The sequence below is a fragment of the Pelmatolapia mariae genome, linkage group LG4, assembly GCF_036321145.2.
Source record: "Pelmatolapia mariae isolate MD_Pm_ZW linkage group LG4, Pm_UMD_F_2, whole genome shotgun sequence".
NCBI classification, from domain to species: Eukaryota; Metazoa; Chordata; class Actinopteri; order Cichliformes; family Cichlidae; genus Pelmatolapia; species Pelmatolapia mariae.
The window spans coordinates 7,872,220-7,895,852 of record NC_086230.1 but is presented as its reverse complement, the minus strand read 5'-3'; positions in this window follow the sequence as shown (position 1 = coordinate 7,895,852).

Here is a 23,633-nt window from a genome sequence, read left to right as displayed (position 1 = left end):
AGCTTATGCTTCAGGTCGGCTGGATAATGTGTCCAGGTCGGCTGGCTAATTTGTCCAGGTCGGCTGGATAATATGTCCAGGTCGGCTGGATAATATGTCCAGGTCAGCTGGGTTATGTTCCAGTTCGGCTGGTTAGCGTGTCTAGGTCCGCTGGCTGATGTGTCCAGGTCTGCTGGCTGATGTAGACAGGTCGGCTAGATAATGTTTCCCGGTCAGCTGCCTTATGCTCCAGGTCGGCTGGCTAATGTGTCCAGGTCGGCTGGCTAATTTCTCCAGGACGGCTGGAAAATGTGTCCAGGTCGGCTGGCTTATGTGTCCAGGTCGGCTGGCTTATGTTCCAGGTCGGCTGGATAATGTGTCTTAGTCGGCTGGCCTATGTGTCCAGGTCGGCCGGCTGATGTGTCCAGGTCGGCTGGCTGATGTTGCCAGGTCTGCTGGATAATGTGTCCAGGTCGGCTGGCTGATTTGTCCAGGTTGGCTAGCTTATGCTCCAGGTCGGCTGGCTAATGTGTCCAGGTCGGCTAGCTTATGCTCCAGGTCGGCTGGATAATGTGTCCAGGTCGGCTGGCTTATGTGTCCAGGTCGTCTGGATAATGTGTCCAGGTCGGCTGGATAATGTGTCCAGATCGGCTGGCTAATTTGTCCAGGTCAGCTGGCTGACGTAGCCAGGTCGGCTGGCTGATGTGTCCAGGTCGGCTGGATAATGTAGACAGGTCTGCTGGATAATGTGTCTAGGTCTGCTGGCTTATGCACCAGGTCGGCTGGATAATATATCCAGGTCGGCTGGCTAATGTGTCCAGCTCGGCTAGCTTATGTTCCAGGTCGGCTGGATAATGTGTCCAGGTCGGCTGGCGTATGTGTCCAGGTCGGCTGTCTGATGTAGCCAGGTCGGTTGGATAATGTGTCCAGGTCGGCTAGCTTACTCTCCAGGTCGGCTGGATAATGTGTCCAGGTCGGCTAGCTTATGCTCCAGGTCGGCTGGAGAATGTGTCCAGGTCGGCTGGCTGATGTGTCCAGGTCGTCTAGCTTATGCTCCAGGTCGGCTGGATAATGTGTCCAGGTCGGCTGGCTTATGTGTCCAGGTCGGCTGGATAATGTGTCCAGGTCGGCTGGATAATGTGTCCAGGTCGGCTGGCTAATTTGTCCAGGTCAGCTGGCTGACGTAGCCAGGTAGGCTGGCTGATGTGTCCAGGTCGGCTAGCTTATGCTCCAGGTAAGCTGGCTAATGTGTCCAGGTCGGCTAGCTTATGCTCCAGGTCGGCTGGATAATGTGTCCAGGTTGGCTAGCTTATGCTCCAGGTCGGCTGGCTAATGTGTCCAGCTCGGCTACCTTATGTTCCAGGTCGGCTGTATAATGTGTCCAGGTCGGCTGGCTTATGTTCCAGATCGTCTGGATAATGTGTCCAGGTCGGCTAGCTTATGCTCCAGGTCGGCTGGATAATGTGTCCAGGTCGGCTGGCTTATGTGTCCAGGTCGGCTGGATAATGTGTCCAGGTCGGCTGGATAATGTGTCCAGGTCGGCTGGCTAATTTGTCCAGGTCGGCTGGCTGATGTAGACAGGTCTGCTGGATAATGTGTCTATGTCTGCTGGCTTATGCACCAGGTCGGCTGGATAATATATCCAGGTCGGCTGGCTAATGTGTCCAGCTCGGCTAGCTTATGTTCCAGGTCGGCTGTATAATGTGTCCAGGTCGGCTAGCTTATGTTCCAGTTCGGCTGGATAATGTGTCCAGGTCGGCTGGCTAATGTGTCCAGGTCGGCTGGCTAATGTGTCCAGGTCTGCTGGCTTATATCCAGGTCGACTGGATAATGCGTCCAGGTCGGCTGGCTGATGTAGCCAGGTCGGTTGGATAATGTGTCCAGGTCGGCTGGCTAATTTGTCCAGGTCAGCTGGCTGACGTAGCCAGGTCGGCTGGCTGATGTGTCCAGGTCGGCTGGCTGATGTAGACAGGTCTGCTGGATAATGTGTCCAGGTCGGCTGGATAATATATCCAGGTCGGCTGGCTAATGTGTCCAGCTCGGCTAGCTTATGTTCCAGGTCGGCTGTATAATGTGTCCTGGTCGGCTGGCTAATTTGTCCAGGTCGGCTGGATAATGCGTCCAGGTCGGCTGCCTTATGCTCCAGGTCGGCTGGATAATGTATCCAGGTCGGCTGGCTAATGTGTCCAGGTCGGCTGGATAATGTGTCCAGGTCGGCTGGATAATGTGTCCAGGTCGGCTGGCTAATTTGTCCTGGTCAGCTGGCTGACGTAGCCAGGTCGGCTGGCTGATGTGTCCAGATCGGCTAGCTTATGCTCCAGGTAAGCTGGCTAATGTGTCCAGGTCGGCTAGCTTATGCTCCAGGTCGGCTGGATAATGTGTCCAGGTCGGCTGGCTTATGTGTCCAGGTCGGCTGGATAATGTGTCCAGGTCGGCTGTATAATGTGTCCAGGTCGGCTGGATAATTTGTCCAGGTCAGCTGGCTGATGTAGCCAGGTCGGCTGGCTGATGTGTCCAGGTCGGCTGGCTGATGTTGACAGGTCTGCTGGATAATGTGTCTAGGTCTGCTGGCTTATGCACCAGGTCGGCTGGATAATATATCCAGGTCGGCTGGCTAATGTGTCCAGCTCGGCTACCTTATGTTCCAGGTCGGCTGTATAATGTGTCCAGGTCGGCTGGCTTATGTTCCAGATCGTCTGGATAATGTGTCCAGGTCGGCTAGCTTATGCTCCAGGTCGGCTGGTTAATGTGTCCAGGTCGGCTGGCTTATGTGTCCAGGTCGGCTGGATAATGTGTCCAGGTCGGCTGGATAATGTGTCCAGGTCGGCTGGCTAATTTGTCCAGGTCGGCTGGCTGATGTAGACAGGTCTGCTGGATAATGTGTCTAGGTCTGCTGGATTATGCACCAGGTCGGCTGGATAATATATCCAGGTCGGCTGGCTAATGTGTCCAGCTCGGCTAGCTTATGTTCCAGGTCGGCTGTATAATGTGTCCAGGTCGGCTAGCTTATGTTCCAGTTCGGCTGGAGAATGTGTCCAGGTCGGCTGGCTAATGTGTCCAGGTCGGCTGGCTAATGTGTCCAGGTCTGCTGGCTTATATCCAGGTCGACTGGATAATGCGTCCAGGTCGGCTGGCTGATGTAGCCAGGTCGGTTGGATAATGTGTCCAGGTCGGCTGGCTAATTTGTCCAGGTCAGCTGGCTGACGTAGCCAGGTCGGCTGGCTGATGTGTCCAGGTCGGCTGGCTGATGTAGACAGGTCTGCTGGATAATGTGTCCAGGTCGGCTGGATAATATATCCAGGTCGGCTGGCTAATGTGTCCAGCTCGGCTAGCTTATGTTCCAGGTCGGCTGTATAATGTGTCCAGGTCGGCTGGCTTATGTTCTAGGTCGTCTGGATAATGTGTTCAGGTAGGCTGCCTTATGTGTCCAGGTCGGCTGGATAATGTGTCCAGGTCGACTGTATAATGTGTCCAGGTCTGCTGGCTTATGCTCCAGTTCGGCTGGCTGATGTAGCCAGGTCGGTTGGATAATGTGTCCAATTCGGCTGGCTAATGTGTCCAGTTCGGCTGGCTAATGTGTCCAGGTCTGCTGGCTTATATCCAGGTCGACTGGATAATGCGTCCAGGTCGGCTCCCTGATGTAGCCAGGTCGGTTGGATAATGTGTCCAGGTCGGTTCGATAATGTGTCCTGGTCGGCTGGCTAATTTGTCCAGGTCGGCTGGATAATGCGTCCAGGTCGGCTGCCTTATGCTCCAGGTCGGCTGGATAATGTATCCAGGTCGGCTGGTTAATGTGTCCAGGTCGGCTAGCTTATGCTCCAGGTCGGCTGGAGAATGTGTCCAGGTCGGCTGGCTTCTGTGTCCAGGTCGGCTGGCTGAGGTAGCCAGGTCTGTTGAATAATGTGTCCAGGTCGGCTGGCTAATGTGTCCAGGTCGGCTAGCTTATGCTCCAGGTCGGCTGGCTAATGTGTCCAGGTCGGCTAGCTTATGCTCCAGGTCGGCTGGATAATATGTCCAGGTCGGCTTGCTTATGTGTCCAGGTCGGCTGGATAATGTGTCAAGGTCGGCTGGATAATGTGTCCAGGTCGGCTGGCTAATTTGTCCAGGTCAGCTGGCTGACATAGCCAGGTCGGCTGGCTGATGTGTCCAGGTCGGCTAGCTTATGCTCCAGGTCGGCTGGCTAATGTGTCCAGGTCGGCAAGCTCATGCTCCAGGTCGGCTGGATAATGTGTCCAGGTCGGCTGGCTTATGTGTCCAGGTCGGCTGGATAATGTGTCCAGGTCGGCTGGATAATGTGTCCAGGTCGGCTGGCTAATTTGTCCAGGTCGGCTGGCTGATGTAGACAGGTCTGCTGGATAATGTGTCTAGGTCTTCTGGCTTATGCACCAGGTCGGCTGGATAATATATCCAGGTCGGCTGGCTAATGTGTCCAGCTCGGCTAGCTTATGTTCCAGGTCGGCTGTATAATGTGTCCAGGTCGGCTGGCTAATGTTCAAGTTCGGCTGGATAATGTGTCCAGGTCGGCTGGCTAATGTGTCCAGGTCTGCTGGCTTATATCCAGGTCGACTGGATAATGCGTCCAGGTCGGCTGGTTGATGTAGCCAGGTCGGTTGGATAATGTGTCCAGGTCGGCTCGATAATGTGTCCTGGTCGGCTGGCTAATTTGTCCAGGTCGGCTGGATAATGCGTCCAGGTCGGCTGCCTTATGCTCCAGGTCGGCTGGATAATGTATCCAGGTCGGCTGGCTAATGTGTCCAGGTCGGCTGGCTAATGTGTGCAGGTCGGCTGGCTAATGTGTCCAGGTCGGCTAGCTTATGCTCCAGGTCGGCTGGATAATGTGTCCAGGTCGGCTGGCTTATGTGTCCAGGTCGGCTGGATAATGTGTCCAGGTCGGCTGGATAATGTGTCCAGGTCGGCTGGCTAAATTGTCCAGGTCAGCTGGCTGACGTAGCCAGGTCGGCTGGCTGATGTGTCCAGGTCGGCTGGCTGATGTAGACAGGTCTGCTGGATAATGTGTCTAGGTCTGCTGGCTTATGCACCAGGTCGTCTGAATAATATATCCATGTTGGCTGGCTAATGTGTCCAGCTCGGCTAGCTTATCTTCCAGGTCGGCTGTATAATGTGTCCAGGTCGGCTGGCTTATGTTCCAGGTCGTCTGGATAATGTGTCCAGGTCGGCTGGCTTATGTGTCCAGGTCGGCTGGATAATGTGTCCAGGTCGACTGTATAATGTGTCCAGGTCTGCTGGCTTATGCTCCAGTTCGGCTGGCTGATGTAGCCAGGTCGGTTGGATAATGTGTCCAATTTGGCTGGCTAATGTGTCCAGTTCGGCTTGGCTAATGTGTCCAGGTCTGCTGGCTTATATCCAGGTCGACTGGATAATCCGTCCAGGTCGGCTGGCTGATGTAGCCAGGTTGGTTGGATAATGTGTCCAGGTCGGTTCGATAATGTGTCCTGGTCGGCTGGCTAATTTGTCCAGCTCGGCTGGATAATGCGTCCAGGTCGGCTGGCTAATGTGTCCAGGTCTGCTGGCTTATATCCAGGTCGACTGGATAATGCGTCCAGGTCGGCTGGCTGATGTAGCCAGGTCGGTTGGATAATGTGTCCAGGTCGGCTCGATAATATGTCCTGGTCGGCTGGCTAATTTGTCCAGGTCGGCTGGATAATGCGTCCAAGTCGGCTGCCTTATGTTCCAGTTCGGCTGGTTAATGTGTGCAGGTCGGCTGGCTGATGTGTCCAGGTCGGCTGGCTGATGTAGACAGGTCGGCTAGATAATGTTTCCCGGTCAGCTGGCTTATGCTCCAGGTCGGCTGGCTAATGTGTCTAGGTCGGCTGGCTAATTTCTCCAGGACGGCTGGAAAATGTGTCCAGGTAGGCTGGCTTATGTGTCCAGGTCGGCTGGCTGATGTAGCCAGGTCGGTTGGTTAATGTGTCCAGGTCGGCTGGTTTATGCTCCAGGTCGGCTGGATAGTGTGTCCAGGTCAGCTGGCTGATGTGTCCAGGTCTGCTGGATAATGTGTCCAGGTCGGCTGGCTTATGCTCCAGGTCGGCTGGCTAATGTGTCCAGGTCGGCTAGCTTATGCTTCAGGTCGGCTGGCTAATGTGTCCAGGTCGGCTGGTTTATGCTCCAGGTCGGCTGGACAGTGTGTCCAGGTCGGCTGGCTGATGTGTCCAGGTCTGCTGGATAATGCGTCCAGGTCGGCTGGCTTATACGCCAGGTCGGCTGGATAATGTATCCAGGTCGGCTGGCTAATGTGTCCAGGTCTACTGGATAATGCATCTAGGTCGGCTGGTTTATGCTCCAGGTTGGTTGGATAATGTGTCCAGGTCTGCTGGCTTATGCTCCAGGTCGGCTGGCTAATGTGTCCAGGTCGGCTAGCTTATGCTTCAGGTCGGCTGGCTAATGTCTTTAGGTCGGCTAGCTTATGCTTCAGGTCGGCTGGCTAATGTAGCCAGGTCTGCTGGATAATGCGTCCAGGTCGGCCGGCTGATGTGTCCAGGTCGGCTGGCTGATGTAGGCAGGTCTGCTGGATAATGTGTCCAGGTCGGCCGGCTGATGTGTCCAGGTCGGCTGGCTGATGTAGGCAGGTCTGCTGGATAATGTGTCCAGGTCGGCTGGCTAATGTGTCCAGGTCGGCTAGCTTATGCTCCAGGTCGCCTGGCTAATGTGTCCAGGTCGGCTAGCTTATGCTCCAGGTCTGCTGGATAATGTATTCAAGGTCGGCTGGATAATGTGTCCAGGTCGGCTGGCTAATTTGTCCAGGACAGCTGGCTGACGTAGCCAGGTCGGCTGGCTGATGTGTCCAGGTCGGCTAGCTTATGCTCCAGGTCGGCTGGATTATGTGTCCAGGTCGGCTGGCTTATGTGTCCAGGTCGGCTGGATAATGTGTCCAGGTCGGCAGGATAATGTGTCCAGGTCGGCTGGCTAATTTGTCCAGGTCAGCTGGCTGACGTAGCCAGGTCGGCTGGCTGATGTGTCCAGGTCGGCTGGCTGATGTAGACAGGTCTATTGGATAATGTGTCTAGGTCTGCTGGCTTATGCACCAGGTCGGCTGGATAATATATCCAGATCGGCTGGCTAATGTGTCCAGCTTGGCTAGCTTATGTTCCAGGTCGGCTGTTTAATGTGTCCAGGTCGGCTGGCTTATGTGTCCAGGTCGGCTGGATAATGTGTCCAGGTCGGCTGGCTAATGTGTCCAGGTCTGCTGGCTTATATCCAGGTCGACTGGATAATGCGTCCAGGTCGGCTGGCTGATGTAGCCAGGTCGGTTGGATAATGTGTCCAGGTCGGCTCGATAATATGTCCTGGTCGGCTGGCTAATTTGTCCAGGTCGGCTGGATAATGCGTCCAAGTCGGCTGCCTTATGCTCCAGGTCGGCTGGATAATGTATCCAGGTCGGCTGGCTAATGTGTCCAGGTCGGCTGGCTAATGTGTGCAGGTCGGCTGGCTAATGTGTCCAGGTCGGCTAGCTCATGCTCCAGGTCGGCTGGATAATGTGTCCAGGTCGGCTGGCTTATGTGTCCAGGTCGGCTGGATAATGTGTCCAGGTCGGCTGGATAATGTGTCCAGGTCGGCTGGCTAATTTGTCCAGGTCGGCTGGCTTATGTTCCAGTTCGGCTATTTAGTGTGTCTAGGTCGGCTGGCTGATGTGTCCAGGTCTGCTGGCTGATGTAGACAGGTCGGCTAGATAATGTTTCCCGGTCAGCTGGCTTATGCTCCAGGTCGGCTGGCTAATGTGTCCAGGTCGGCTATCTAATTTCTCCAGGACGGCTGGAAAATGTGTCCAGGTAGGCTGGCATATGTGTCCAGGTCGGCTGGCTTATGTTCCAGGTCGGCTGGATAATGTGTCTTAGTCGGCTGGCCTATGTGTCCTCGTCGGCCGGCTGATGTGTCCAGGTCGGCTGGCTGATGTAGCCAGGTCTGCTGGATAATGTGTCCAGGTCGGCTGGCTGATGTGTCCAGGTTGGCTAGCTTATGCTCCAGGTCGGCTGGCTAATGTGTCCAGGTCGGCTAGCTTATGCTCCAGGTCGGCTGGATAATGTGTCCAGGTTGGCTGGCTTATGTGTCCAGGTCGGCTGGAAAATGTGTCCAGGTCGGCTGGATAATGTGTCCAGGACGGCTGGCTAATTTGTCCAGGTCAGCTGGCTGACGTAGCCAGGTCGGCTGGCTGATGTGTCCAGGTCGGCTGGCTGATGTAGACAGGTCTGCTGGATAATGTGTCTAGGTCTGCTGGCTTATGCACCAGGTCGGCTGGATAATATATCCAGGTCGGCTGGCTAATGTGTCCAGGTCGGCTGGCTTATGTGTCCAGGTCGGCTGGATAATGTGTCCAGGTCGGCTGTCTAATTTGTCCAGGTAGGCTGGCTGACGTAGCCAGGTCGGCTGGCTGATGTGTCCAGGTCGGCAGGCTGATGTAGACAGGTCTGCTGGATAATGTGTCTAGGTCTGCTGGCTTATGCACCAGGTCGGCTGGATAATATATCCAGGTCGGCTGGCTAATGTGTCCAGCTCGGCTAGCTTATGTTCCAGGTCGGCTGTATAATGTGTCCAGTTCGGCTGGCTTATGTTCCAGGTCGTCTGGATAATGTGTCCAGGTCGGCTGGCTTATGTGTCCAGGTCGGCTGGATAATGTGTCCAGGTCGACTGTATAATGTGTCCAGGTCTGCTGGCTTATGCTCCAGTTCGGCTGGCTGATGTAGCCAGGTCGGTTGGATAATGTGTCCAATTCGGCTGGCTAATGTGTCCAGTTTCGGCTGGCTAATGTGTCCAGGTCGGCTAGCTTATGCTTCAGGTCGGCTGGCTAATGTCTTTAGGTCGGCTAGCTTATGCTTCAGGTCGGCTGGCTAATGTCTTTAGGTCGGCTAGCTTATGCTTCATGTCGGCTGGATAATGTGTCCAGGTCGGCTGGCTTATGTGTCGAGGTCGGCTGGATAATGTATCCAGGTCGGCTGAATAATGTGTCCAGGTCAGCTGGCTTATGTTCCAGTTCGGCTGGTTAGTGTGTCTAGGTCGGCTGGCTGATGTGTCCAGGTCGGCTGGCTGATGTAGACAGGTCGGCTAGATAATGTTTCCCGGTCAGCGGGCTTATGCTGCAGGTCGGCTGGCTAATGTGTCCAGGTCGGCTGGCTAATTTCTCCAGGACGGCTGGAAAATGTGTCCAGGTAGGCTGGCTTATGTGTCCAGGTCGGCTGGCTTATGTGTCCAGGTCGGCTGGCTTATGTTCGACGTCGGCTGGATAATGTGTCTTAGTCGGCTGGCCTATGTATCCACGTCGGCTGGATAATATGTCCAGGTCGGCTGGCTAATGCGTCCAGTTCGGCCGTCTTATGCTCCAGGTCGGCTGGCTTATGTAGCCAGGTCTGCTGGATAATGCGTCCAGGTCGGCCGGCTGATGTGTCCAGGTCGGCTGGCTGATGTAGGCAGGTCTGCTCGATAATGTGTCCAGGTCGGCTGGCTAATGTGTCCAGGTCGGCTAGCTTATGCTCCAGGTCGCCTGGCTAATGTGTCCAGGTCGGCTAGCTTATGCTCCAGGTCTGCTGGATAATGTGTCCAGGTCGGCTGGATAATGTGTCCAGGTCGGCTGGCTAATTTGTCCAGGTCAGCTGGCTGACGTAGCCAGGTCGGCTGGCTGATGTGTCCAGGTCGGCTAGCTTATGCTCCAGGTCGGCTGGATAATGTGTCCAGGTCGGCTGGCTTATGTGTCCAGGTCGGCTGGATAATGTGTCCAGGTCGGCAGGATAATGTGTCCAGGTCGGCTGGCTAATTTGTCCAGGTCAGCTGGCTGACGTAGCCAGGTCGGCTGGCTGATGTGTCCAGGTCGGCTGGCTGATGTAGACAGGTCTATTGGATAATGTGTCTAGGTCTGCTGGCTTATGCACCAGGTCGGCTGGATAATATATCCAGATCGGCTGGCTAATGTGTCCAGCTCGGCTAGCTTATGTTCCAGGTCGGCTGTTTAATGTGTCCAGGTCGGCTGGCTTATGTGTCCAGGTCGGCTGGATAATGTGTCCAGGTCGGCTGGATAATGTGTCCAGGTCGGCTGGCTAATTTGTCCAGGTCGGCTGGCTGATGTAGACAGGTCTGCTGGATAATGTGTCTAGGTCTGCTGGCTTATGTTCCAGTTCGGCTGGATAATGTGTCCAGGTCGGCTGGCTAATGTGTCCAGGTCTGCTGGCTTATATCCAGGTCGACTGGATAATGCGTCCAGGTCGGCTGGCTGATGTAGCCAGGTCGGTTGGATAATGTGTCCAGGTCGGCTCGATAATATGTCCTGGTCGGCTGGCTAATTTGTCCAGGTCGGCTGGATAATGCGTCCAGGTCGGCTGCCTTATGCTCCAGGTCGGCTGGCTAATGTGTCCAGGTCGGCTAGCTTATGCTCCAGGTCGGCTGGATAATGTGTCCAGGTCGGCTGGCTTATGTGTCCAGGTCGGCTGGATAATGTGTCCAGGTCGGCTGTCTAATTTGTCCAGGTCAGCTGGCTGATGTAGCCAGGTCGGCTGGCTGATGTGTCCAGGTCGGCTGGCTGATGTAGACAGGTCTGCTGGATAATGTGTCTAGGTCTGCTGGCTTATGCACCAGGTCGGCTGGATAATATATCCAGGTCGGCTGGCTAATGTGTCCAGCTCGGCTAGCTTATGTTCCAGGTCGGCTGTATAATGTGTCCAGTTCGGCTGGCTTATGTTCCAGGTCGACTGTATAATGTGTCCAGGTCTGCTGTCTTATGCTCCAGGTCGGCTGGCTGATGTAGCCAGGTAGGTTGGATAATGTGTCCAATTCGGCTGGCTAATGTGTCCAGGTCAGCTGGCTTATGTTCCAGTTCGGCTTGTTAACGTGTGCAGGTCGGCTGGCTGATGTGTCCAGGTCGGCTGGCTGATGTAGACAGGTCGGCTAGATAATGTTTCCCGGTCAGCTGGCTTATGCTCCAGGTCGGCTGGCTAATGTGTCTAGGTCGGCTGGCTAATTTCTCCAGGACGGCTGGAAAATGTGTCCAGGTAGGCTGGCTTATGTGTCCAGGTCGGCTGGCTGATGTAGCCAGGTCGGTTGGTTAATGTGTCCAGGTCGGCTGGTTTATGCTCCAGGTCGGCTGGACAGTGTGTCCAGGTCGGCTGGCTGATGTGTCCAGGTCTGCTGGATAATGCGTCCAGGTCGGCTGGCTTATACGCCAGGTCGGCTGGATAATGTATCCAGGTCGGCTGGCTAATGTGTCCAGGTCTACTGGATAATGCATCTAGGTCGGCTGGTTTATGCTCCAGGTTGGTTGGATAATGTGTCCAGGTCGGCTGGCTTATGCTCCAGGTCGGCTGGCTAATGTGTCCAGGTCGGCTAGCTTATGCTTCAGGTCGGCTGGCTAATGTCTTTAGGTCGGCTAGCTTATGCTTCAGGTCGGCTGGATAATGTGTCCAGGTCGGCTGGCTTATGTGTCGAGGTCGGCTGGATAATGTATCCAGGTCGGCTGAATAATGTGTCCAGGTCAGCTGGCTTATGTTCCAGTTCGGCTGGTTAGTGTGTCTAGGTCGGCTGGCTGATGTGTCCAGGTCGGCTGGCTGATGTAGACAGGTCGGCTAGATAATGTTTCCCGGTCAGCGGGCTTATGCTCCAGGTCGGCTGGCTAATGTGTCCAGGTCGGCTGGCTAATTTCTCCAGGACGGCTGGAAAATGTGTCCAGGTAGGCTGGCTTATGTGTCCAGGTCGGCTGGCTTATGTGTCCAGGTCGGCTGGCTTATGTTCGACGTCGGCTGGATAATGTGTCTTAGTCGGCTGGCCTATGTATCCACGTCGGCTGGATAATATGTCCAGGTCGGCTGGCTAATGCGTCCAGTTCGGCCGTCTTATGCTCCACGTCGGCTGGCTTATGTAGCCAGGTCTGCTGGATAATGCGTCCAGGTCGGCCGGCTGATGTGTCCAGGTCGGCTGGCTGATGTAGGCAGGTCTGCTGGATAATGTGTCCAGGTCGGCTGGCTAATGTGTCCAGGTCGGCTAGCTTATGCTCCAGGTCGCCTGGCTAATGTGTCCAGGTCGGCTGGCTAATTTGTCCAGGTCAGCTGGCTGACGTAGCCAGGTCGGCTGGCTGATGTGTCCAGGTCGGCTAGCTTATGCTCCAGGTCGGCTGGATAATGTGTCCAGGTCGGCTGGCTTATGTGTCCAGGTCGGCTGGATAATGTGTCCAGGTCGGCAGGATAATGTGTCCAGGTCGGCTGGCTAATTTGTCCAGGTCAGCTGGCTGACGTAGCCAGGTCAGCTGGCTGATGTGTCCAGGTCGGCTGGCTGATGTAGACAGGTCTATTGGATAATGTGTCTAGGTCTGCTGGCTTATGCACCAGGTCGGCTGGATAATATATCCAGATCGGCTGGCTAATGTGTCCAGCTCGGCTAGCTTATGTTCCAGGTCGGCTGTTTAATGTGTCCAGGTCGGCTGGCTTATGTGTCCAGGTCGGCTGGATAATGTGTCCAGGTCGGCTGGATAATGTGTCCAGGTCGGCTGGCTAATGTGTCCAGGTCGGCTGGCTGATGTAGACAGGTCTGCTGGATAATGTGTCCAGGTCGGCTGGCTAATTTGTCCAGGTCGGCTGGCTGATGTAGACAGGTCTGCTGGATAATGTGTCTAGGTCTGCTGGCTTATGTTCCGGTTCGGCTGGATAATGTGTCCAGGTCGGCTGGCTAATGTGTCCAGGTCTGCTGGCTTATATCCAGGTCGACTGGATAATGCGTCCAGGTCGGCTGGCTGATGTAGCCAGGTCGGTTGGATAATGTGTCCAGGTCGGCTCGATGATATGTCCTGGTCGGCTGGCTAATTTGTCCAGGTCGGCTGGATAATGCGTCCAGGTCGGCTGCCTTATGCTCCAGGTCGGCTGGCTAATGTGTCCAGGTCGGCTAGCTTATGCTCCAGGTCGGCTGGATAATGTGTCCAGGTCGGCTGGCTTATGTGTCCAGGTCGGCTGGATAATGTGTCCAGGTCGGCTGTCTAATTTGTCCAGGTCAGCTGGCTGACGTAGCCAGGTCGGCTGGCTGATGTGTCCAGGTCGGCTGGCTGATGTAGACAGGTCTGCTGGATAATGTGTCTAGGTCTGCTGGCTTATGCACCAGGTCGGCTGGATAATATATCCAGGTCGGCTGGCTAATGTGTCCAGCTCGGCTAGCTTATGTTCCAGGTCGGCTGTATAATGTGTCCAGTTCGGCTGGCTTATGTTCCAGGTCGTCTGGATAATGTGTCCAGGTCGGCTGGCTTATGTGTCCAGGTCGGCTGGATAATGTGTCCAGGTCGACTGTATAATGTGTCCAGGTCTGCTGGCTTATGCTCCAGTTCGGCTGGCTGATGTAGCCAGGTCGGTTGGATAATGTGTCCAATTCGGCTGGCTAATGTGTCCAGTTCGGCTGGCTAATGTGTCCAGGTCGGCTAGCTTATGCTTCAGGTCGGCTGGCTAATGTCTTTAGGTCGGCTAGCTTATGCTTCAGGTCGGCTGGCTAATGTCTTTAGGTCGGCTAGCTTATGCTTCAGGTCGGCTGGATAATGTGTCCAGGTCGGCTGGCTTATGTGTCGAGGTCGGCTGGATAATGTATCCAGGTCGGCTGAATAATGTGTCCAGGTCAGCTGGCTTATGTTCCAGTTCGGCTGGTTAGTGTGTCTAGGTCGGCTGGCTGATGTGTCCAGGTCGGCTGGCTGATGTAGACAGGTCGGCTAGATAATGTTTCCCGGTCAGCGGGCTTATGCTCCAGGTCGGCTGGCTAATGTGTCCAGGTCGGCTGGCTAATTTCTCCAGGACGGCTGGAAAATGTGTCCAGGTAGGCTGGCTTATGTGTCCAGGTCGGCTGGCTTATGTGTCCAGGTCGGCTGGCTTATGTTCGACGTCGGCTGGATAATGTGTCTTAGTCGGCTGGCCTATGTATCCACGTCGGCTGGATAATATGTCCAGGTCGGCTGGCTAATGCGTCCAGTTCGGCCGTCTTATGCTCCAGGTCGGCTGGCTTATGTAGCCAGGTCTGCTGGATAATGCGTCCAGGTCGGCCGGCTGATGTGTCCAGGTCGGCTGGCTGATGTAGGCAGGTCTGCTGGATAATGTGTCCAGGTCGGCTGGCTAATGTGTCCAGGTCGGCTAGCTTATGCTCCAGGTCGCCTGGCTAATGTGTCCAGGTCGGCTAGCTTATGCTCCAGGTCTGCTGGATAATGTGTCCAGGTCGGCTGGATAATGTGTCCAGGTCGGCTGGCTAATTTGTCCAGGTCAGCTGGCTGACGTAGCCAGGTCGGCTGGCTGATGTGTCCAGGACGGCTAGCTTATGCTCCAGGTCGGCTGGATAATGTGTCCAGGTCGGCTGGCTTATGTGTCCAGGTCGGCTGGATAATGTGTCCAGGTCGGCAGGATAATGTGTCCAGGTCGGCTGGCTAATTTGTCCAGGTTAGCTGGCTGACGTAGCCAGGTCGGCTGGCTGATGTGTCCAGGTCGGCTGGCTGATGTAGACAGGTCTATTGGATAATGTGTCTAGGTCTGCTGGCTTATGCACCAGGTCGGCTGGATAATATATCCAGATCGGCTGGCTAATGTGTCCAGCTCGGCTAGCTTATGTTCCAGGTCGGCTGTTTAATGTGTCCAGGTCGGCTGGCTTATGTGTCCAGGTCGGCTGGATAATGTGTCCAGGTCGGCTGGATAATGTGTCCAGGTCGGCTGGCTAATTTGTCCAGGTCGGCTGGCTGATGTAGACAGGTCTGCTGGATAATGTGTCCAGGTCTGCTGGCTTATGTTCCAGTTCGGCTGGATAATGTGTCCAGGTTGGCTGGCTAATGTGTCCAGGTCTGCTGGCTTATATCCAGGTCGACTGGATAATGCGTCCAGGTCGGCTGGCTGATGTAGCCAGGTCGGTTGGATAATGTGTCCAGGTCGGCTCGATAATATGTCCTGGTCGGCTGGCTAATTTGTCCAGGTCGGCTGGATAATGCGTCCAGGTCGACTGCCTTATGCTCCAGGTCGGCTGGCTAATGTGTCCAGGTCGGCTAGCTTATGCTCCAGGTCGGCTGGATAATGTGTCCAGGTCGGCTGGCTAATTTCTCCAGGACGGCTGCAAAATGTGTCCAGGTCGGCTCGATAATATGTCCTGGTCGGCTGGCTAATTTGTCCAGGTCGGCTGGATAATGCGTCCAGGTCGGCTGCCTTATGCTCCAGGTCGGCTGGATAATGTATCCAGGTCGGCTGGCTAATGTGTCCAGGTCGGCTGGCCAATGTGTGCAGGTCGGCTGGCTAATGTGTCCAGGTCGGCTAGCTTATGCTCCAGGTCGGCTGGATAATGTGTCCAGGTCGGCTGGCTTATGTGTCCAGGTCGGCTGGATAATGTGTCCAGGTCGGCTGGATAATGTGTCCAGGTCGGCTGGCTAATTTGTCCAGGTCAGCTGGCTGACGTAGCCAGGTCGGCTGGCTGATGTGTCCAGGTCGGCTGGCTGATGTAGACAGGTCTGCTGGATAATGTGTCTAGGTCTGCTGGCTTATGCACCAGGTCGGCTGGATAATATATCCAGGTCGGCTGGCTAATGTGTCCAGCTCGGCTAGCTTTTGTTCCAGGTCGGCTGTATAATGTGTCCAGTTCGGCTGGCTTATGTTCCAGGTCGTCTGGATAATGTGTCCAGGTCGCCTGGCTTATGTGTCCAGGTCGGCTGGATAATGTGTCCAGGTCGACTGTATAATGTGTCCAGGTCTGCTGGCTTATGCTCCAGTTCGGCTGGCTGATGTAGCCAGGTCGGTTGGATAATGTGTCCAATTCAGCTGGCTAATGTGTCCAGTTCGGCTGGCTAATGTGTCCAGGTCTGCTGGCTTATGCTTCAGGTCGGCTGTCTAATGTCTCCAGGTCGGCTAGCTTATGCTTCAGGTCGGCTGGCTAATGTGTCCAGGTCGGCTGGCTAATGTGTGCAGGTCGGCTGGCGTATGTGTCCAGGTCGGCTGGATAATGTGTCCAGGTCAGCTGGCTTATGTTCCAGTTCGGCTGGTTAATGTGTGCAGGTCGGCTGGCTGATGTGTCCAGGTCGGCTGGCTGATGTAGACAGGTCGGCTAGATAATATTTCCCGGTCAGCTGGCTTATGCTCCAGGTCGGCTGGCTAATGTGTCTAGGTCGGCTGCCTAATTTCTCCAGGACGGCTGGAAAATGTGTCCAGGTAGGCTGGCTTATGTGTCCAGGTCGGCTGGCTGATGTAGCCAGGTCGGTTGGTTAATGTGTCCAGGTCGGCTGGTTTATGCTCCAGGTCGGCTGGACAGTGTGTCCAGGTCGGCTGGCTGATGTGTCCAGGTCTGCTGGATAATGCGTCCAGGTCGGCTGGCTTATACGCCAGGTCGGCTGGATAATGTATCCAGGTCGGCTGGCTAATGTTGCCAGGTCTACTGGATAATGCGTCTAGGTCGGCTGGTTTATGCTCCAGGTTGGTTGGATAATGTGTCCAGGTCGGTTCGATAATGTGTCCTGGTCGTCTGGCTTATTTGTCCAGGTCGGCTGGATAATGCGTCCAGGTCGGCTGCCTTATGCTCCAGGTCGGCTGGATAATGTATCCAGGTCGGCTGGATAATGTGTCCAGGTCGGCTAGCTTATGCTCCAGGTCGGCTGGAGAATGTGTCCAGGTCGGCTGGCTTCTGTGTCCAGGTCGGCTCGCTGATGTAGCCAGGTCTGCTGGATAATGTTTCCAGGTCGGCTGGCTAATGTGTCCAGGTCGGCTAGCTTATGCTCCAGGTCGGCTGGCTAATGTGTCCAGGTCGGCTGGCTTATGTGTCCAGGTCGGCTGGGTAATGTGTCCAGGTCGGCTGGCTAATTTGTCCAGGTCAGCTGGCTGACGTAGCCAGGTCGGCTGGCTGATGTGTCCAGGTCGGCTAGCTTATGCTCCAGGTCGGCTGGCTAATGTGTCCAGGTCGGCTAGCTTATGCTCCAGGTCGGCTGGATAATGTGTCCAGGTCGGCTGGCTTATGTGTCCAGGTCGGCTGGATAATGTGTCCAGGTCGGCTGGCTAATTTGTCCAGGTCGGCTGGCTGATGTAGACAGGTCTGCTGGATAATGTGTCTAGGTCTGCTGGCTTATGCACCAGGTCGGCTGGATAATATATCCAGGTCGGCTGGCTAATGTGTCCAGCTCGGCTAGCTTATGTTCCAGGTCGGCAGTATAATGTGTCCAGGTCGGCTGGCTTATGTTCCAGTTAGGCTGGATAATGTGTCCAGGTCGGCTGGCTAATGTGTCCAGGTCTGCTGGCTTATATCCAGGTCGACTGGATAATGCGTCCAGGTCGGGTGGCTGATGTAGCCAGGTCGGTTGGATAATGTGTCCAGGTCGGCTCGATAATGTGTCCTGGTCGGCTGGATAATGTGTCCAGGTAGGCTGGCTTATGTGTCCAGGTCGGCTGGCTTATGTTCGAGGTCGGCTAGCTTATGTTCGAGGTCGGCTGGATAATGTGTCTTAGTCGGCTGGATAATGTGTCCAGGTCGGCTAGCTAATGCGTCCAGTTCGGCCGTCTTATGCTCCAGGTCTGCTGGCTTATGTAGCCAGGTGTGCTGGATAATGCGTCCAGGTCGGCCGGCTGATGTGTCCAGGTCGGCTGGCGGATGTAGCCAGGTCTGCTGGATAATGGGTCCAGGTCGGCTGGCTAATTTGTCCAGGTCAGCTGGCTGACGTAGCCAGGTCGGCTGGCTGATGTGTCCAGGTCGGCTGGCTGATGTAGACAGGTCGGCTGGCTAATGTGTCCAGGTCGGCTGGCTAATTTCTCCAGGACGGCTGGAAAATGTGTCCAGGTCGGCTGGATAATGTGTCTTAGTCGGCTGGCCTATGTATCCACGTCGGCTGGATAATGTGTCCAGGTCGGCTGGCTAATGCGTCCAGTTCGGCCGTCTTATGCTCCAGGTCGGCTGGCTTATGTAGCCAGGTCTGCTGGATAATGCGTCCAGGTCGGCCGGCTGATGTGTCCAGGTCGGCTGGCTGATGTAGCCAGGTCTGCTGGATAATGTGTCCAGGTCGGCTGGCTAATGTGTCCAGGTCGGCTAGCTCATGCTCCAGGTCGCCTGGCTAATGTGTCCAGGTCGGCTAGCTTATGCTCCAGGTCTGCTGGATAATGTGTCCAGGTCGGCTGGATAATGTGTCCAGGTCGGCTGGCTAATTTGTCCAGGTCAGCTGGCTGACGTAGCCAGGTCGGCTGGATAATGTGTCCAGGTCGGCTAGCTTATGCTCCAGGTCGGCTGGATAATGTGTCCAGGTCGGCTGGCTTATGTGTCCAGGTCGGCTGGATAATGTGTCCAGGTCGGCAGGATAATGTGTCCAGGTCCTCTGGCTAATTTGTCCAGGTCAGCTGGCTGATGTAGACAGGTCTGCTGGAAAATGTGTCTAGGTCTGCTGGCTTATGTTCCAGTTCGGCTGGATAATGTGTCCAGGTCGGCTGGCTAATGTGTCCAGGTCGGCTGGCTTATATCCAGGTCGGCTGGATAATGTATCCAGGTCGGCTGGCTAATGTGTCCAGGTCGGCTGGCTAATGTGTGCAGGTCGGCTGGCTAATGTGTCCAGGTCGGCTAGCTTATGCTCCAGGTCGGCTGGATAATGTGTCCAGGTCGGCTGGCTTATGTGTCCAGGTCGGCTGGATAATGTGTCCAGGTCGGCTGGATAATGTGTCCAGGTCGGCTGGCTAATTTGTCCAGGTCAGCTGGCTGACGTAGCCAGGTCGGCTGGCTGATGTGTCCAGGTCGGCTGGCTTATGTAGACAGGTCTGCTGGATAATGTGTCTAGGTCTGCTGGCTTATGCACCAGGTCGGCTGGATAATATATCCAGGTCGGCTGGCTAATGTGTCCAGCTCGGCTAGCTTATGTTCCAGGTCGGCTGTATAATGTGTCCAGTTCGGCTGCCTTATGTTCCAGGTCGTCTGGATAATGTGTCCAGGTCGGCTGGCTTATGTGTCCAGGTCGGCTGGATAATGTGTCCAGGTCGACTGTATAATGTGTCCAGGTCTGCTGGCTTATGCTCCAGTTCGGCTGGCTGATGTAGCCAGGTCGGTTGGATAATGTGTCCAATTCGGCTGGCTAATGTGTCCAGTTCGGCTGGCTAATGTGTCCAGGTCTGCTGGCTTATGCTTCAGGTCGGCTGGCTAATGTCTCCAGGTCGGCTAGCTTATGCTTCAGGTCGGCTGGCTAATGTGTCCAGGTCGGCTGGCTAATGTGTGCAGGTCGGCTGGCGTATGTGTCCAGGTCGGCTGGATAATGTGTCCAGGTCGGCTGCCTAATTTCTCCAGGACGGCTGGAAAATGTGTCCAGGTAGGCTGGCTTATGTGTCCAGGTCGGCTGGCTGATGTAGCCAGGTCGGTTGGTTATTGTGTCCAGGTCGGCTGGTTTATGCTCCAGGTCGGCTGGACAGTGTGTCCAGGTCGGCTGGCTGATGTGTCCAGGTCTGCTGGATAATGCGTCCAGGTCGGCTGGCTTATACGCCAGGTCGGCTGGATAATGTATCCAGGTCGACTGGCTAATGTTGCCAGGTCTACTGGATAATGCGTCTAGGTCGGCTGGTTTATGCTCCAGGTTGGTTGGATAATATGTCCAGGTCGGTTCGATAATGTGTCCTGGTCGTCTGGCTTATTTGTCCAGGTCGGCTGGATAATGCGTCCAGGTCGGCTGCCTTATGCTCCAGGTCGGCTGGATAATGTATCCAGGTCGGCTGGATAATGTGTCCAGGTCGGCTAGCTTATGCTCCAGGTCGGCTGGCTAATGTGTCCAGGTCGGCTGGCTTCTGTGTCCAGGTCGGCTAGCTTATGCTCCATGTCGGCTGGCTAATGTGTCCAGGTCGGCTAGCTTATGCTCCAGGTCGGCTGGATAATGTGTCCAGGTCGGCTGGCTTATGTGTCCAGGTCGGCTGGATAATGTGTCCAGGTCGGCTGTATAATGTGTCCAGGTCGGCTGGCTAATTTGTCCAGGTCAGCTGGCTGACGTAGCCAGGTCGGCTGGCTGATGTGTCCAGGTCGGCTAGCTTATGCTCCAGGTCGGCTGGCTAATGTGTCCAGGTCGGCTAGCTTATGCTCCAGGTCGGCTGGATAATGTGTCCAGGTCGGCTGGCTTATGTGTCCAGGTCGGCTGGATAATGTGTCCAGGTCGGCTGGATAATGTGTCCAGGTCGGCTGGCTAATTTGTCCAGGTCGGCTGGCTGATGTAGACAGGTCTGCTGGATAATGTGTCTAGCTCTGCTGGCTTATGCACCAGGTCGGCTGGATAATATATCCAGGTCCGCTGACTAATGTGTCCAGCTCGGCTAGCTTATGTTCCAGGTCGGCTGGCTAATGTGTCCAGGTCGGCTGGCTTATGTTCCAGTTAGGCTGGATAATGTGTCCAGGTCGGCTGGCTAATGTGTCCAGGTCTGCTGGCTTATATCCAGGTCGACTGCATAATGCGTCCAGGTCGGCTGGCTGATGTAGCCAGGTCGGTTGGATAATGTGTCCAGCTCGGGTAGCTTATGCTCCATGTCGGCTGGCTAATGTGTCCAGGTCGGCTAGCTTATGCTCCAGGTCGGCTGGATAATGTGTCCAGGTCGGCTGGCTTATGTGTCCAGGTCGGCTGGATAATGTGTCCAGGTCGGCTGGCTAATTTGTCCAGGTCAGCTGGCTGACGTAGCCAGGTCGGCTGGCTGATGTGTCCAGGTCGGCTAGCTTATGCTCCAGGTCGGCTGGATAATGTGTCCAGGTCGGCTGGCTAATTTGTCCAGGTCAGCTGGCTGACGTAGCCAGGTCGGCTGGCTGATGTGTCCAGGTCGGCTAGCTTATGCTCCAGGTAGGCTGGCTTATGTGTCCAGGTCGGCTAGCTTATGCTCCAGGTCGGCTGGATAATGTGTCCAGGTCGGCTGGCTTATGTGTCCAGGTCGGCTGGATAATGTGTCCAGGTCGGCTGGATAATGTGTCCAGGTCTGCTGGCTTATGCTCCAGTTCGGCCGGCTGATGTAGCCAGGTCGGTTGGATAATGTGTCCAATTCGGCTGGCTAATGTGTCCAGTTCGGCTGGCTAATGTGTCCAGGTCTGCTGGCTTATATCCAGGTCGACTGGATAATGCGTCCAGGTCGGCTGGCTGATGTAGCCAGGTCGGTTGGATAATGTGTCCAGGTCGGTTCGATAATGTGTCCTGGTCGGCTGGCTTATTTGTCCAGGTCGGCTGGATAATGCGTCCAGGTCGGCTGCCTTATGCTCCAGGTCGGCTGGATAATGTGTCCAGGTCGGCTGGCTAATGCGTCCAGTTCGACCGTCTTATGCTCCAGGTCGGCTGGCTTATGTAGCGAGGTCGGCTGGCTTATACGCCAGGTCGGCTGGATAATGTATCCAGGTCGGCTGGCTAATGTGTCCAGGTCTACTGGATAATGCGTCTAGGTCGGCTGGTTTATGCTCCAGGTTGGTTGGATAATGTGTCCAGGTCGGTTCGATAATGTGTCCTGGTCGTCTGGCTTATTTGTCCAGGTCGGCTGGATAATGCGTCCAGGTCGGCTGCCTTATGCTCCAGGTCGGCTGGATAATGTATCCAGGTCGGCTGGATAATGTGTCCAGGTCGGCTAGCTTATGCTCCAGGTCGGCTGGAGAATGTGTCCAGGTCGGCTGGCTTCTGTGTCCAGGTCGGCTCGCTGATGTACCCAGGTCTGCTGGATAATGTTTCCAGGTCGGCTGGCTAATGTGTCCAGGTCGGCTAGCTTATGCTCCAGGTCGGCTGGCTAATGTGTCCAGGTCGGCTAGCTTATGCTCCAGGTCGGCTGGCTAATGTGTCCAGGTCGGCTAGCTTATGTTCCAGGTCTGCTGGCTTATGCACCAGGTCGGCTGGATAATATATCCAGGTCGGCTGGCTAATGTGTCCAGCTCGGCTAGCTTATGTTCCAGGTCGGCTGTATAATGTGTCCAGGTCGGCTGGCTTATGTTCCAGTTAGGCTGGATAATGTGTCCAGGTCGGCTGGCTAATGTGTCCAGGTCTGCTGGCTTATATCCAGGTCGACTGGATAATGCGTCCAGGTCGGCTGGCTGATGTAGCCAGGTCGGTTGGATAATGTGTCCAGCTCGGCTAGCTTATGCTCCAGGTCGGCTGGCTAATGTGTCCAGGTCGGCTAGCTTATGCTCCAGGTCGGCTGGATAATGTGTCCAGGTCGGCTGGCTTATGTGTCCAGGTCGGCTGGATAATGTGTCCAGGTCGGCTGGATAATGTGTCCAGGTCGACTGGCTAATTTGTCCAGGTCAGCTGGCTGACGTAGCCAGGTCGGCTGGCTGATGTGTCCAGGTCGGCTGGATAATGTAGACAGGTCTGCTGGATAATGTGTCTAGGTCTGCTGGCTTATGCACCAGGTCGGCTGGATAATATATCCAGGTCGGCTGGCTAATGTGTCCAGCTCGGCTAGCTTATGTTCCAGGTCGGCTGGATAATGTGTCCAGGTCGGCTGGCGTATGTGTCCAGGTCGGCTGTCTGATGTAGCCAGGTCGGTTGGATAATGTGTCCAGGTCGGCCAGCTTACTCTCCAGGTCGGCTGGATAATGTGTCCAGGTCGGCAAGCTTATGCTCCAGGTCGGCTGGATAATGTGTCCAGGTCAGCTGGCTTATGTGTCCAGGTCGGCTGGATAATGTGTCCAGGTCGGCTGGATAATGTGTCCAGGTCGGCTGGCTAATTTGTCCAGGTCAGCTGGCTGACGTAGCCAGGTCGGCTGGCTGATGTGTCCAGGTCGGCTAGCTTATGCTCCAGGTAAGCTGGCTAATGTGTCCAGGTCGGCTAGCTTATGCTCCAGGTCGGCTGGATAATGTGTCCAGGTCGGCTGGCTTATGTGTCCAGGTCGGCTGGATAATGTGTCCAGGTCGACTGTATAATGTGTCCAGGTCTGCTGGCTTATGCTCCAGTTCGGCTGGCTGATGTAGCCAGGTCGGTTGGATAATGTGTCCAATTCGGCTGGCTAATGTGTCCAGTTCGGCTGGCTAATGTGTCCAGGTCTGCTGGCTTATATCCAGGTCGACTGGATAATGCGTCCAGGTCGGCTCCCTGATGTAGCCAGGTCGGTTGGATAATGTGTCCAGGTCGGTTCGATAATGTGTCCTGGTCGGCTGGCTAATTTGTCCAGGTCGGCTGGATAATGCGTCCAGGTCGGCTGCCTTATGCTCCAGGTCGGCTGGATAATGTATCCAGGTCGGCTGGTTAATGTGTCCAGGTCGGCTAGCTTATGCTCCAGGTCGGCTGGAGAATGTGTCCAGGTCGGCTGGCTTCTGTGTCCAGGTCGGCTGGCTGAGGTAGCCAGGTCTGCTGAATAATGTGTCCAGGTCGGCTGGCTTATGCTCCAGGTCGGCTGGCTAATGTGTCCAGGTCGGCAAGCTCATGCTCCAGGTCGGCTGGATAATGTGTCCAGGTCGGCTGGCTTATGTGTCCAGGTCGGCTGGATAATGTGTCCAGGTCGGCTGGATAATGTGTCCAGGTCGGCTGGCTAATTTGTCCAGGTCGGCTGGCTGATGTAGACAGGTCTGCTGGATAATGTGTCTAGGTCGGCTGGCTTATGCACCAGGTCGGCTGGATAATATATCCAGGTCGACTGGATAATGCGTCCAGGTCGGCTGGTTGATGTAGCCAGGTCGGTTGGATAATGTGTCCAGGTCGGCTCGATAATGTGTCCTGGTCGGCTGGCTAATTTGTCCAGGTCGGCTGCCTTATGCTCCAGGTCGGCTGGATAAT